Here is a 16,685-nt window from a genome sequence, read left to right on the forward strand (position 1 = left end):
GTATGAGCATTTAATTACTGAACATAAATGAAGTATTAAATGAAAGTATAACAAGTTTATATAACTTCACAAACATAGTGACCATAAATAAATAAAAATATGAATTTATATTGGAAATAGATGTTACAGGTAAATGTGATGTCCTATTCATAACAGATTAAAGATCAGATGTGTTGAGGGAACTCATTGCATGTTAATATAGAGCCATCAGATCTGGTCCTTTAGTTAAGCCTGAATTGTGCAATTAAAAGAGGAAATCAACTTTGTTTTGCATGAAAAACTATTAGGTATTCTTGCTTTTGGTGTACAGAATACTATTTCTGAGAATTCCCAAGTAGATTCACTAATTAGAGTCAAAGAACACTTTTAAAATTCCCTCTAAGGAAAGTCATATCAAATCTTTTTTGTTGTCCTGAGGGATCTTGATAACACAGACTCTCCAAATTCTCCACAGAATTAGAAGTCACCAGAATATCATGCATATTCTATATTTGAAGATTTCTTTAGGATTGGTGATCCTTCTGTATTCATAAATCATTTTATCCTTCAAGGCTAGCACATAAAATATTCAGAAAATTTAGAAATAAATCTGTCTTTCAAATGGCTGCCATAGCCCATTGTTGATAGGCACATGGAAAGTCTGACTCGCAGAGCCTAGCATCTCCACCAGATTTAGATAGCCTAGAAAATCCTAACTAAGGGTAATTTGGCTTCATTCTCATTGTTGTAAGTGCTAGAAAGAAGCAAGCATACTTGTTAAGGCTGCCATTGCCGTGTACTGAAACGTATCATTTTACAACCATTATTAGTGATCATACCAATCTATTAAGATTCAAATGATGAAGCTAGATTTCCCTATTACTCTGTCTTGAGCTAAAGCCAATAATTTTTCAGACTGAGGGTAGAGAAAACAAGAAGGAGTAGAAGGAGGTAGATAAGAGCTGTAGGCAGGGAAAGAGGTATGGGAAGACAGAGAGCTGTACAGAATCCATATATTGACTGTACTGCAGCACAAATGCTTCAGTCATCCTTAGTAGTTTGAAATGAACATTTACTGGAGAAATTAATGAATGGAATCCTACACTTTTGTTGGAGGAGATCTAGTGAGTTAGCCTCATATTTCCACTACTTATCACAGAATCACAGAATCACAGAATTGTAGGGGCTGGAAGAAGGGACCTCTAGAAATCATCTAGTCTAGCCTCTAGGCCAGGTAGCACAGGTAGTCATCTAGGAGGGTCTTGAATGTCTCCAGAGAAGGAGACTCCACAATGTCTTTGGGCAGCCTGTTCCAGTGCTCTGTCACCCTTATCACAAAGAAGTTCTTAATGCACGCTTGTGTGGAACTTCCCATGCTTCAGTTTGTGGCCATTTCCCCTTGTCCTACTGACATGCATCACTGAAAAGAGTCTGGCCTCATCCCTTTGTCTCCTGCACCTTAGATATTTATAGATATTAATGAGATCCCCCCTCAGTCTTCTTTTCTCAAGGCTGAACAGACCAGGTCGCTCAGCATTTCCTCACAAGATAAGTGCTCTAGGCCCTTTCTCGTCTTTGTGGCCCACCACAGGACTCTCTTCAGGAGACCCCTGTCTTTTTTGTACCAGGGAGCCCAGAACTAAGCTCTCCAGGTGAGGCCTCACCAGGGCAGAGTAGAAGGGGAGGATCACCTCCCTTGATCTGCTGGCCACGATCTTTTTAATGTACTCAAGGATGCCATTGGCCTTCTTGGCTACCAGGACACACAGCTGGCTCATGGCCAACCTGTTGTCCACCAGACCACCCAGGTTTCTCTCTGCAAAGCTCCTCTCCAGCCAGTCATCCTCCAACCTGTACTGGTGCATGCAATTATTCCTCCCTGGGTGCAAGACTCTACACTTGCTTGTGTTAAACCTCATCTGTTTTCTCTCTGCCCAATTCTCCAGCCTGTCCAGGCCTCGCTGAGTAGCAGCACAACTTTTGGCATGTCAGCCATTCCTTCCAGCTTCATATCATTAGCAAACTTGCTGAGGGTGGACACTATCACCTCATCAAGTTCATTGGTGAAGATGTTGAACAGGACTGGACACAACACTGACTCCTGGGGAACACCGCTAGATACAGGCCTCCAATTGGACCCTGCATCGCCAATCACAACCCTCTGAGCTCTTCCAATCAACCAGTTCTCAACCCATCTCACTGTCCACTCATCTATCCCACACTTCCTCAGCTTCGTTATAAGGATTTTGAAGGAGACAAATGCCTCACTGAAATCAAGATAGACAACGTCCACTACTCTCCCCCCATCCACCCAGCCAATGATGACATACATCATAGAAGGTTACCAGGTTGGTTATTGGTTGTTTGTTGTTTGTTGCTGGTTGGCTTCCCCCTGGTGAAGCTGTGTTGACTACTGATAACCTTCTTTTCTTCCAATTGCCTGGAGATAGCATCTGGAACAAGTTGTTCTGTCACCTTCCCAAGGATGGAAATGAAGCTAATTGGCCTGTACTTCCCTGGATCCTCCTTCTTGCCCTTTTTGAAGACCAGAGTGGCATCAGCTATCCTCCAGTCTTCAGGCATCTCTCCCATTCTCTAAGACCTCTCAAAGATCATACAGAGCAGTTCAGCAATCACCGCTGCCAGCTCCCTCAGCATACATGGATGTATCCCATTGGGGCCCATGGATTTATGTACAGTGATGTTGCCCAGACACTCTCTGACCACCTCCTCCCTTGCCAAAGGGAAGCCTTCCATTCCCCAGACTCTCTCATTTACCTCCAGGATCCAAGATTCCTGAGGGGAAGTCTTTGCTATGAAGACAGAAGCAAAGAAGGTGTTCAGTATCTCCACCTTCTCAGCATCCCCTGTTACCAGAACAGCCTCCTCATTTAGTAGGGGACCAATATTTTCCCTATTCTTTCTTTTACTGCTGACATACTTAAAAAAGCCTTTCTTATTTTCATTCTTTATCTCCTTTGCCAGATTCGATACCAGGGGGTTTTTAGCCTTTCTCGTCATATGCCTGCAGGCCCTGACAACATTCCTATATTCTTCCCAAGTGGTCAGACATTGTTTTCCACATTTCATGGACCTTCTTCTTCCCTTTGAGTTTATGCATGAGCTCCTTGCTTATACAAACATGCCTCCTTCCCCCTTTCCTGATTTCTTACTCACAGGGACACAGATCCTGAGCTTGGAAGAAGCGCTGTTTAAATGCTGACCAACTCCCACAGGCCCCTTTACCTTCTAACACCCTAGCCCATGGGTTAGTTCCAAGTAGGTCCTGAAAGAGAGAAGAGATCAAAGTTGGTTCTCCTGATTTCAGGGAAGCAATCCTACTTTTTGGTTTGCTTCTTCCAATCAAGATCTTGAACTTCATCATCTCTGATCGCTACATCTCAAGCTGCCCCTGATCTCTATTTCCCTAACAAGCCCATCCTTACTAGTAAAAACAATACTTATGGAACGCTCATAGCTGTAACAGGAAGCATGTGTGAAACCAAGCTGGGTAAAGGAGGAAAACTGCTTAACTAACAATTTTGTCATTTCAAAGAAGAACTCAGTTTCACATGTGTTCCGCCTTCCATTCAGTAGCTCCTCAAGAGTATTTGTAAAACAATGATTTGATAATGCAGCTGTTGATGCAAACCCAATTCTGGATAGCTAGACAAAAATGATGCTTGATTCAATGGCAACAAGTCTTATTTACAAGTGGGTTGTTCGAGAAGAGGGCACTCTCCAGTAAGAGAACAAAGAAGACAGCATGTGGCATTGGCAACTGACTCTGCAAAGGCAATCATGATAAATTTAGACTAGCAATCCATACCCTGAAATGTGCTTGTGTGACATATTTATCTTTGCAAGTAACAAACATGACTGTAAACATCTGATGACTGCTAATATATTGCCAGGAGAAAAAGAAAAAGGCAGTCTTGCTTGGAATAACTTCTGGAATAGTTTGTCTTGTAACTGTGACTTTCACCTTCCACCTTCTCCATAGAAGCATTAATCTTTCGCCCAGCCTCATTCTCAGCCTCTCAGCTTGCATCTCTAGAAGGATGTGCTCATGCTGCTGCACTCACTTCTTTGTGTGGAAAGAAAGTGCTTTGCTTTTTGTATGCTATTTATGGAGAGCTTCTCCACAGAGATGTCATCCCCTCCCCCCGACAGCTCCCAGCATCCTCATTCTGCGGCTACCCACCACCTGATGTCCTACTTTCTCATTGGCTCGAGCTGTTCCCAAACCTTGTGACTCCTGCGTGCTCACGCCCAGCTGTACCAGCTCCGAGTCTCCTGCAGTGAGACGTAATCTTCACTTCAACTTCTATCATTTGTTCCAAATATACCAAAGAATTTGAACAAGTACTTGCATTCATTCCCTGAGCCCCCCATCCTAGGTTCAGCCTGGAGGTCACCATGGGAATAAGTGCACTCCTCAGCTCGTTGATGTGGTACACAGCTCTGTTACAAGATCTCCACTACTTGCAGAGGACTGTAATCCATATCATTACATCTGAGACAGAGATTTTATATTCAGATGACCTTTTATTTCCGGAAATTATAAATACTGTCTCACCCTACATCTGCTGTTCAAATAAAAGTCATGAGACCGATTAAGTTTCTCAATGGGATTTCCCTGTGGGTATAAAGCCAGGTGACTGTGACAAGGTCACTAGGAAAACAGTCTTGTGATTTTAAGCTTGACAGAAATCTGGCAGGAAGTGCAGATGAGAGAAATGTCACACTTAGGCAATGATAACCTTAAATATCAGAGACTGAGCTCAGAAATGTTTTTTTTTCAGACCATCAGAAGGGTTCATGAAATATGTCTGTTTGTTCATTCCTCCAGGAGACCCTCTCTGTTCTTACATCTCAGTGTGTTATGATAAATAATGCATTGCCTTCCCAATAGCATTGATAAAACTGCTTCCTTAGCCATACGAAGAGTACATTTCAAAAAGAGAACAAGCAGAGCACAGAGATGGAAATTAACCCCAGGACCGCCAGCCTCCATTAGCAATAATGGTGTCTGACAATTCCGGGGTTAAATGAGAAGTAGGTGCCTTTTTACTGAGTTCTGCTCTTTGTTCTTGCTTTAGTGCGTGTCATTGTGGAGACTGTCATGTAAGGTTAATGACAGCCTCTCATTACCCTTGTCAAATATGTAATAATGTGGCCCAACAACAGGGCTGAATGGCTCCTGCTTGTCAGACCCCTATGTTTTGCCTAGCAGATGGTCACTGTGTTTGGAGAGGCCCTCAGATCCATCAGTACTATCCTGAACACGTGTGTGAGGGCGGCATTTTTCCCTGATGGGACAGCTTGTGGATGGAATACTAATTGGGCACAGCAAGACAACTGGGGATTTATTTATTTTTACTCCTAGTAGAAATATGTTGTCTTGAAGGGAGGGGAGGGAGAGGGAGGGATGTGAAACCCTACTTCTCCCACCACTAGCCCCTTTCTTATTGTCTGACTCCTTACAGAGGCAAAAGCTCCACGTGTTATGTCTTAAGCTGAAAATCTGGACTTCTCAGCTGCAATCCCAATGGGCATAGAAATTCAGACTTAGTCAACTTTTGATTTTACATTTAGGAAATCTGGCTTCTATTCTTCTACCTACTGAAAAAAAATAAAGGCAAAGGTATTGCTTATATGCAGTAAGCTTTAGAGAGCATCATGTTAACATATCCCCTTGATATTTCTCCCCTGGTTATTAAGATTAAATATTTATATTGTGGTATCTGACCCTCCTGTGTTAGGTAGTGTGCCAACAGAAAATATCTGTTCCTACTCAGGGGAATATAACCCCCTTTTGCACTATGCTGGTGGTGTGAAGGGCAGTCATTTGTACCTGTGGAGATATCAGCAGGCTACTTTGAAAGTTGGTATATTCAGCCTGTGACCATACGGACACATCTATTAAACAGAGGGTCCTTGCAGCAGAAACACTCGTCAAAGGTTTGGGCTGGGGCTGCCTCAGTCAAGCAGAGAGTTTTAGTTTTTGATTTATTTTTCTTTCTTTCAAAAACATTTTGACTCTTTGTTGTTCAAAATGCAATCTTTAAAATGTAAAGTGAGTGAAAAGCCATGTAATATTTTTCCCCATTTAGAAACTTTGCACTAAGAAACTCCGTTGTTCTTTGTTGACAATGCCTACCATGAACAGCCTGCACAGACATAAAATAATGTGGTTAGGTACAGTTCATCTACATCAGGGAGTGGGATTGATGTAACTAAAATTAAGGTAGTTATAATGGTGCAAATGTTCTTAGTGTAGACAATACCTCAGTCTGAAGAACATGAAAAATTGGTTCTAAAAAGAATAATCAGACCTATTTGTTTCAGAGGAATGTTAACATTGAAACTTAAATATAGCAGCATGCAGATCAACATGGTTAACTACTTCACTGCTAAGCTTTACAATGGAGATATTCCCTATCACACATGGCTTTTATTTTCCTAAGAATTAGACTAAAATAATGTAATAGAAAAATAAGAGTGGGAAATTGTTGCCTTATTTTACTGTGCATTAAAATTATTGAAACTATTGGTTGTGAAATACAATGAAGCTTCCACAACATTCCTTCATCAGCTCTGAAGCAGTGCAGAATTGCAGGCAGATTGTTGTAGAATTCATATAGCCAAGCCTATTACAGGAATAAAAAATGAGTCAGAAAGAATATTTGCTTTTGCCAGTGGAAAGATGTGGAATTCTTAGATGCAAAATCCTAATGTTAGTGGAGCTTAAGCAAACAAAATCTAAAAGCTAACAATTAAGAATGCCCAAGGTCTTTTTACCCAAATTTTTCAAATCTCAATGATACCTTACCTTTTTGGCAAGGTACTCAGCTCTGGAGCAGATGCTTTCCACACTGAAGCAGGGATGACCTCGGCTGGTTGAAGGATAGCCCTGTCAGGGAGCAGCTACCAGGTGCCATTGTTCTCTGTGAGGCAATAGCATTCTGACGTCATGGGGGCCATGGTCTCCACCAGGCAGAAAGCTCTGGCAAGGAAGAATGTGGTGACTCAGACAGAGTGCCCACCTAAAAATATGGCCATTCAAGTCTCTGGCTGCTGTGAGTGCCTGAGTGTGTTGCCACTGGTGAGGGGTGGCAGGGATTTCACCTTTGTGAGGTGTGAGCAGGTGGATGATCTGCTCAATATGGTGGTGAAGCTCAAGGAGGAGGTGGAGAGATTTAGGCGTATCAGAGAGTGTGAGCAGGAGATAAGTTGGTGGACTAATTCTCTGCTGAATTTGCAGGAAAGACACAAGGGTGATACATCCCAAACAGTGGTGAGCTCCCTCCCATGCCAGCATCAGGTAGAGGGAGGCGATTTGAGAGAAGAGGAGGAGTGGAAACAGGGCCCGGCTCGGCGTCATGGGCAACCCCCATCCCGACCTACCTTGGTTCTCCAGGTGTCCCTACATAATAGGATTGAGGCTCTGTAACTTAAGGGAGAGGTGAGTGAGGATATGGTAGGACATCGCCCTGCAAGGTTGTCTGGAGTAAGGTGGTTGATTCCACACCTCAAGACTACTTCTGCCAAGAAGGACAGAAGGGTGATTGTCAGAGGCAACTCCCTGCTGAGAGGTATGGAGGGCCCTATACGTCAGCCAAACCCTACCCGCAGGGAAGTGTGCTGCCTCCCTGGGGCCTAGGTCAGGGATATTTCTAGGAAACTTCCGAGTCTGATTCACTGCTCTGATTATTATCCTCTACTGACAGTTCAGGTCAGCAGTGACAAAGTACCTAGGAGAAGCCTGAGGATTATCTAAAAGGACTTCAGGGAACTGGGAGAGTTAGTGGATGGAGAGAGTATACACGTCGTATTTTCCTCTATCCCTTCAGTGGCAAGAAGGGATACTGAGAAGATCAGGAAAACCCATCTCATAAATACGTGGCTGAGAGGCTGGTGCCATCACAAGAATTTTGTTTTTTTTGACCATGGAGTGGGTTACTCGGTACTTGTCCTGATGTCTGCTGATGAGTCCTACCTATCTCAAAGCGGGAAATGGATCTTAGCCCAGGAGCTGGCAGGACTCATTGGGAGGGTTTTAAACTAAATATGGAGGGGGGAGGGGATAAAATCAGGCCAGCTAGAAATGAGCCTAGGGGAACAATGATGGGATTAGGGGTGAGGCAACGGGCTCAGCTGAAGTGCATCTATGCTAATGCATGCAGCACGGGCAACAAACAGGAGGGGCAGGAAGCCATTGTGTGGCAAGGAAACATTGGCTTAGTTGCCACTATGGAAACATAGTGGGATCACTTCCATGACTGGAGGGAGTACTGCAGTTGATGGCTATAAGCTCTTCAGAAGGCATAGGCAAGGAAGGAAGAAGGGTGGTGGTGTGGCGTGGAGAGAGTTTTGATGTTGTTGAGCTCAGGGCTGAGAATGATAAGGTTGAATCTCTAGGGGTAAGGACCAGGGGGAAGGCCAACAAGGAGGACATCCTAGTGGGAGTCTGTTATAGATCACCTAAACAGGATGAAGAGACAGATGTTCTATGAGCAGCTGGCAGAAGTTGTGCAATCGCCAGCTGTTGTTTTCATGGGGCATTTTAACTTTCCTGATGTATGTTTGAAATACAATACAGTGCAGAAGAAACAGTCTAGGAGGTTTCTACAGTGTATGGAAGATAACTTTCTGATGCAGCTGGTAAGAGACCCTACCAGGGAAGGTGCCCTGTTTGACCTGCTGTTCACAAACAGAAAAGGAGTGGTGGGAGATCTGGAGGCTGGGAGCTGTCTTGGAAAGAGTGACCACAAAATGGTAGAGTTCTCCATTGTTGGTGAAATCAGGAGGGGCTCAGCAAAACTTTTGCCCTGGACTTCTGGAAGGTGAGCATTGAACTGTTCAGGACACTGGCAGGAAGATTCCCTTGGGATTCAGTCCTGAAGGGTAAGTGGGTCCAGGAAGGCTAACTGCTCCTCAAGAGGGAAGTTTTAAAGGCACATAAGCAGGCTATGCCCCTGTGCCGCGAGATGAGCTGTTGGAGAAAAAAACTGGTGTGGATGAACACGGAGCTTTTCCTGAGCTCCAGGAGAAAAAGAGAGTCCATCTCCCATGGAAGAAGGGACGGGCAATTCAGGGAGAGTACAAAGAAATTGTTAGCATGTGCGATAAAATTAGAAAGGCAAAAGCCAAGCTTGAACTCAACTTGTCTGTGAGGGTAAAAGAGAATGAGGAACTTTAAGGAGAATCTTCATTCTCTACTGGATGGGAATGTGACCACTGAGGATAAGGAAAAGAATGATGTTCTCAGAGCCTTCTTTACATCTGTCTTTAAAAGTCAGACCAGTTGTCCTCAGGCTGTTCTACCCCCTGACCTGGAAGTCTCAGATAGGGAGCAGAATAAATCCCCCACAATTCAGGTGGAAACAGTGATCTGCTAGTCCACCTGGTCCACTGTAAGTCCTTGGGGCTGGATAAGATCTATCCAAGAGAGCTGCAAGAGCTGGCAGAGGTGATAGCCAAGCCACTTTCCATCATCTATCAGAGCTCCTGGTCAACCAGAGAGGTCCCAGAGAATTGGAGTCTTGCCAGCATGACTCCTTGTAAGGAGGATCCAGGGAACTACAGGCCTGTCAGCCTCACCTCAGGAAAGGTTGTGGAGCAGGTCACCTTGAGGGAGATCACATGTGTGGCATGTGTGGAACAACTTGGGGATCAGGCTCAGAGAGCATGGGTTCATGAAAGGCAGGTCCTGCTTGGCCATTCTGATCTCCTTCTATGATCAAGTGACCCACCTGGAGGAAAAGGCTGTTGACACAGTCTACCTAGACTTCAGCAAAGACTTTGGCACTGTCTCCCACAGTACTCTCCTGCAGAAGCTGGCAGCCTATGTCTTGGACAGATACATTTTTTGCTGGGTGAAGAACTGGCTGGAAGGCTGGTCCCGGAGAGTAATGGTGAATGGAGTTAAATCCAGCTGGTGACCCCAGTTATGCCACAGAAATGGTGCTCCCCAGGGGTCCATACTGGGGTCTGTCCTGTTCAATATCTTTATTGATGACCTGGATGAGGGCATTGAGTGCACCCTCAGTAAGCTTGCAGATGATACCAAGCTGGGAGGAAGTGTCAATCTGCCTAGGGGGTAGGAAGGCCCTACAGAGGGATCTGAACAGGTTGGATCACTGGGCTGAAGCCAGTGGAATGAGGTTCAATAAGATCAAGTGCCGGGTTTTGCACTTTGGCCACAACAACCCCAGGAAATGCTACAGGCTTGGGGCAGGGTGACTGGAAGACCATAGAAGAAACAGATTTGGAGGTATTGGTCAATGCTCAGCTGAACATGAGCCAGCAGTGTCAATGGCATCCTGCCTTGTATCAGAAATAGTGTTCTCAGGAGGAGCAAGGAAGTAATCATCCCTCTGTACTTTGCACTGGTGAGGTCACACCTTGAGTAATTTTCCAGTTTTGGGCACCTAACTACAAGAAAGACATTGAGGCCTGGAGCATGATCAGAGGATGGCAACAAAGCTGGTGAGGGGTCTGGAGCACAGGTCTTATGAGGAGCAGCCGAGGGAGCTAGGGTTATTAAGTCTGCAGAAGAGGAGACTCAGGGGAGACCTTATTGCTCTCTACAGCTCCTTGAAGGGAGGTTGTAGTGAGCTGGGTGTCTGCGTCTTCTTCCATGTAACTAGAGATAAGACTAGAGAGAATGGCCTCAAGTTGCACCAGCGGAGATTCAGATTGGATGTTAGGAAATACTTCCTCTCCAAAACAGTGGTCACGTGCTGGAATGTGCTGCACCAGGGAGGTGGTGAAGTCACCATCCCTGGGGGTGTCCTGGAAATGTTTAGATGTTGTATTGAGGGACATAGTTTAGTGAGAAAAGTGATGGTAGCTGGACAGTTGGACTGGACGATCTTGGAGGTCTTTTCCAACTTTGGTGATTCTATGATTCTATATTTTTGGGGCAGTAAAATGACTAATTGTCCATCTTTAAATGAACTAAAAGCCAGATCCAAAAGTGAAGATTTACAGGGGAGAAGGACATACAGATTAACTACCTCAGTTTTGGGGCTGAGAATGTGAAGACAGGAGAATGAGAGGCACTTTTTCCTCTGCCAGATTGGCAGCCATCTTCTAACAAATTCTGCAGTCAGCATCCTTTGCTACTTTTTATTTTAAAGGCAATTATTGTGAATATTAATTACTCAAGTTGGCATAGTTCCCTTTTCTCTCTACTGCTTCTCATACTCATAGAGCAAAGAAATGGGACATTTGCGGTAAATAGCTGGCTCACTATGTACTTGCTCCTTGATGCTGTTGTTTTTCCTCACAAGAAGGAATCCAAGTGAAGAAAAGAAATAGTGGGAAATTACTGGAGCTTTCTGAGGGAAAAGAAATGAGAAATAGAAAGGAAACAGCATTTGAGTCAGCTTTCCACCATGCCTACACATATGATGATCATTATGTCCCAAGAGATTAAGGCACTAGAAAAGAAAGTTATAATCATGTAGTACATCCACTTCATAAGAAAACTAGTGAAACAAAAAAGCGTAGGCCAAAGCTGCTTATTAATGTACATGAAGAGGATAAAGTAACAAAATTAAATAAAGAAGGCAATTAAAGCCATGGGCAGCCTCACTGAGTATCTCTGAAATTAGCAGACCTGTAATAGTCATCAGCCATCTCTAGTGGCTTTCTCAGCTTTGTGAGAGAACACAAAGCAACATTACTGTGGAAGCTTCAACTCCTCATTTTTTGTAAATCTCTTTCTAATGCACAAGGCTGTAGATTAGACTTCTAATGTTTTGGTCTCTCTAGTCACTTTCTGTCGGTGCAGTGTAGACTTTAAAAAATGCTGAAAGATAGGCAGAACTCCCTTGTGACACATTTTAAAAAGAAAGCTCCTTGATTTACAGGGAAAGACACAAACCTGGCAACACAGGTTTTGGCTGCCAGGAGGAGTGGTGAATCCAGTAGTATGTTAACAAGAGCCTGGGAAAGTAGTCCAATATTCCTGCGATTTTTGTAAAAACTGAATTTTAAAAGACATTGCTTTTCACAACACAGAACATGGAAGAATATGGTGAGAAAGCTAAAGTCATGCTTGGGATGAAGAAATAAACTGTAGAGGAAAGAACAGCAGCTCCAAATTTCTCAGGCTGAAAGATGAGGATGGAGGCAGTGTCTGTTGTAATCGTTCCCTTGAATAATGGGAGCAGGCCTAAAGCACAACTCCTGAGTTGAAGAAAAGCCTAACTTCAGTATTGAGATGCACAGCTGATGACTGTAAGGCAATTAAAATGAATTGGCTGAATTTATTTATTTGAAGGTAGTATGAGTGATAGTTCTCCTATTTAGGGATTCAGGTAAGGCTCCCTTCTGTCTAGGGAGGGTGGGGGAACTGATTTGACTGATAGAATGTATAATAGCTTGCAGTTTCAAGCATACTGATATACTGGAACAGAGCTATGCTCTGTTACATGGATTTTTTTCCTAAACTGCCTGTCTTCTGAACATGATATGAGAAAGGTATCAAGTTATTTTATGTCAATAAGCTAGACTACATATTTATGTCTAGTGAGCAAAACATATTTTGCAGTGTTAACTCCCTAAGCCCTTACAGAGCCCAATTCTTGTAGTATTTACTATACTTAACAATTCTTTTATGACAGATTGTGACAAATACAGAATAACAATGTCTCAGCTGCCAGCTTAACTCTAGAAGCAGAGTAAAGATCTGCAGCTGTGGGGGAGATAGAAGCTCTTGGGGTACCAATGTGGTTGGGTAGACAAACTAGAAGTTACGGGGTGAGTAGTGATGTTTGAGTCAACTCATTAAATGTTGTATTTGGATTAGCAGTCATTAATTGGCTACATTTAGTATGTGAATCTCTGGGTTTTATCAAAAGACCTCCAATGGTGAAATAATGAAATGCCTCTATTTTGTAGACATCAGAAGCTGGGCAACACTGTTGTGGTTATGCATGTTTAGAGACAATAGAGAGCAACAGGGAGAAATGAATATATCCAAACACAGGTCAAAATCATAGCACTCTCTTTAAAAGATAAAGGTAATTAGGATTTGGAGTTAATTGTCTTAATGAGCTTGAATTATTGAACTGAGTAACATTTGCAATAAAAACACAGGTCCTTAGGGAGATGCAAAAGTGACCTTTCTTAAGCTCTAACGGGTTGGGATCAGCTTAGACTACAAGTTCTCCAAAGCTATTATTTCCTGTCTTTCTGTGCAGTCAAGGAGCAAGGTATGACATTTACTACATTTACTGTATTTAAATAAAATATAACAACTTTCTGTCCCCACTGATGACATCTTGAGATGGGTTAGCAGTTCAGGATACTTGAACTTTGAATACCTGAATTTAGAAATCATAGCAGGTATAGAAGTTTACTTTGGACATCGGTAGTCTGAAGATGCCCCGGTAGGGCTATGATTTAGCTACAAGCCACCTTGGGGAAAGATTATTATAGAATTGGAATAGAATTTGGAAAAAAAAAAAAAAAAGGTAGATTTCTTATATTTTGGTTCCTTTTGCTTAGTGTTTTCACTTCAGTATGGTAGACCCAAATCAATCATTGTATTTTGGACTCTGTTGAGTAGGTGAGCCATTGCATTAAGTGTCCAGTTCTTTTATTCACTGAGCAGCAGTGAGACACAGATTTGATTTTCTTAATTAAAGTTTTCTATTTCCTACAAAGTTACAAAGTTTGAAGCTTTTTTTTCCCTATTTGACTCCACGTGAAAACACAAAGAATTGGACCTGGACATATTTAACTGCTATCAAAAGCAAGCAGAAATGTATCTTAGTTTCTTGTGGACAGCCAGGACAGATTTGTCTGCTCCTAATTATTTTGATATGAATCTCTGGCTCTTTAAAACCACACACACACACACACACACACACACAAAATTGATAACTAAAACTTAAACGTTAAAAAAGTTTTCTTTGCTTCTTAACTGTCACTTAATTATGACTGAAAAGAAGAGTAATTTGAAAAGGTGCAGAGCACTTCTATTTCATGAAATTGCCAAATTTAAGAATCTCCTGTGTAGCAGCAAAAGAAAAAGAGCAATTCTATCTTTTCTATTTGGAATGACCATGATTTAATTGGCTCCTAGTGATTCCTTATTAATTAAAAAATATTGCAGGCTCTCTGAAGCCTGCATTTGCTTCCTATTTAAAAACATGCTTGTCAATCTTGACAGCCTGCTGCTTTATCTGAATGTGAGCTTATGGATTTTAAAGATGTGTTAAAAAGTCTGTGTTTCATCCCTCAAGTGTTTATCCCAGGACTAGAAGGGCAGCCAGGAGCTGAGAAGCGGCAGTGTTTCCAAACTCACACATGATTTCTCTAACTGCAGTTGAGCTGAAGGCTTCCCCACTGCTGTTCTTGACCATCAAATCCAGGCTTTGTGTATCTAACTTCACTTGGGATGATTTCACTGGTCCAAACTTAAAAGGCAAAAAAAATCTCTGCAGTTCCTAATGAGACCCAATTAAATACAAAATTCAAATGCATGGTTCTATTTCCTTGTGTGACCTTTGTGTCAGGCTACCGCAAATGGTCACGCTCCCCAGGAAAAATGACAGCCTGCAGAAAGTGGCTGAACAAAAGAGCCACATCTGTCTGCTGTTGGTGAAAAGAAGGCATGCAATCCATCCCCTGCTGACGGCCTTAATGGTGCACCACAGCTTCTCTCAGAGGAAGACAAGAGAGGCATAAACAAGCCTGACTTCCTCTCTGAATTGCTTCCTGAGTCAGGATGCCCTCTCCTTTGGGAGGAGTTCAGTGATGGCCATGTGCCAATGAGCCCATTTGGCCCGTACAATGGTGATCGTACCTAAGTAAGAGGGTAACGACAGTAGGGACTTTTTCATTTTGACTTCTTTCATATTCTTCTGAATTTACGAAATATTTGAAGTCTGCTGTCAGTGTCCTTTTTCAAAATGTGGATTAAACAAGATATATATCTCTGCAGTCAGCTTTTACTTTAATTCCCCTGCTACTGGTAAATTTGATTAGGAAAAATAAAAGTGCTCAACAAATATTTAAAAAATCTGCCAGCTGATTAAATCACACTTTCTCTCTATCTTCTTGGAGTATGAGGTTGACTTGGGCATCATTTTAAATCTTCTAGTTTAGATTATGATCTTTAAAATGACATTAAGCTTGCTTTGATGTTCCATGTAAGTACAGGACAAAAGCTTGAGAATTAAATGATTGCTCACATTGCAGCATCATAATAGCATAGCCTCAGAGTCCAACCAAAAGATAGCAAATGAATCCATTCCAGAAACGTTCATGCTCTGAATCACGTCACCAATTCTGCTGGAAAGAAAGAAAAAGTGCTCAAAATCTCAAAATACATTTTTGACAGATCTGGGAGTGGTATCTGAACTCTGCTTTATTTAACACTTTCTGACACTGTTTTAACTGTCTTCTTTGAGCTATGTAGGTATGTGGGAAGATCTTGGTGTCAGAAACTGGAATTCTGTCTTGTTTTTGAAAGGTTGTGCCATTCTGGAGCTGAGTAGGAGCAAACTGCAGTTGTGTAAACCATTAGCAGACCAGCTTTTCTCAATAAACATTTTCCCATTGCAGAGCGAATCTGCAATTTGGTCCAGTGGAAGGTAGCTGCTGTGTGAAGTCACTGGGCCAGCTAGAGTGAAGAACAAAATGAAATTAGTAGAGTTTACTAAATTGCTGACTATCAACTCAGCTATGGTAATTTTCTATTCTAGGCCTGTTCCAATTGCGAGAAAATATGACTTAGCATTAATCTCTTTCAATTAAATTTAAATTGAAAGGCTTAAATTAAGCCACATCACTTTACACCTGGGATGAGTTAACAGCATGCCCACGTTGATTACAATTGCTCAGCTAACAAACAGTAACCTGGTAAACTCTGCATCAGTCTGGTGACTCTCATAAATGACCTTGAAGAGGATGCTTCATGTACAAAGTAGACACAGAATCCTATGTGGAGGCAGCAAGGACAAGGCATGAGGTGAAAGCAGCAGCAGCATCTGCTGTTACTAAGCTTCCAGGGAACAGCCTTCTGAAATGGCTCTGGGGTTACCAAGGCCTGAGTTGCCTGCTCACCGATCATCTCAACAGCAGCCCTGAAAATCACCAGGGACCAGCTAAATTCATCTGAGAGGAAAACTGTATAAGCAAACCTAAGCTTTTCATGGTCCTTTATGGAGACTCCCAGAGGATAGATCCTTGTTTGTAGCTTCTCCAGTCAGGCTTCTATGGAAACTGTAAATGCGTTACCGTTCAGGTTTTTTGATTTTCTCTCGATTTAGATAAATTTATGTGAAAAGTCTCATGCCTGTGGATCATTGATTACAAGTTGATGAAACTGGCTGAATATAATCTGTAAATGACATCTGTAAAATATTTTATCTTTCTTTTTTTTCTTTAAATGTATTTTCCTATCATTCTGAAAGGCTCTAGTTATTGATTCATATCTTGTCTGGAAGAAATTGCTATGGGTGGGGTAAAGAATAGAACAAAACTGGTAGTAGAGCAGAAGGAATAGAAGAAAATGAGGAGAGAAGAAAACACTAAAGGGAATCAGGATGAGGAATTATTCTGAGAGTAAAGCTTATGATGTGTCTTTACTAGCTGCAAAATATGAACTTAGTCCAGGAAAATATATGTATATATGTTGTTTTTCACTGAGTTAGTAGTAGCGAAGGCTTTCTTTGATGAGT

This window comes from Phasianus colchicus, chromosome 3 (genome assembly GCF_987193195.1).
Source record: "Phasianus colchicus chromosome 3, bPhaCol1.hap1.1, whole genome shotgun sequence".
In the NCBI taxonomy this organism is placed as follows: Eukaryota; Metazoa; Chordata; class Aves; order Galliformes; family Phasianidae; genus Phasianus; species Phasianus colchicus.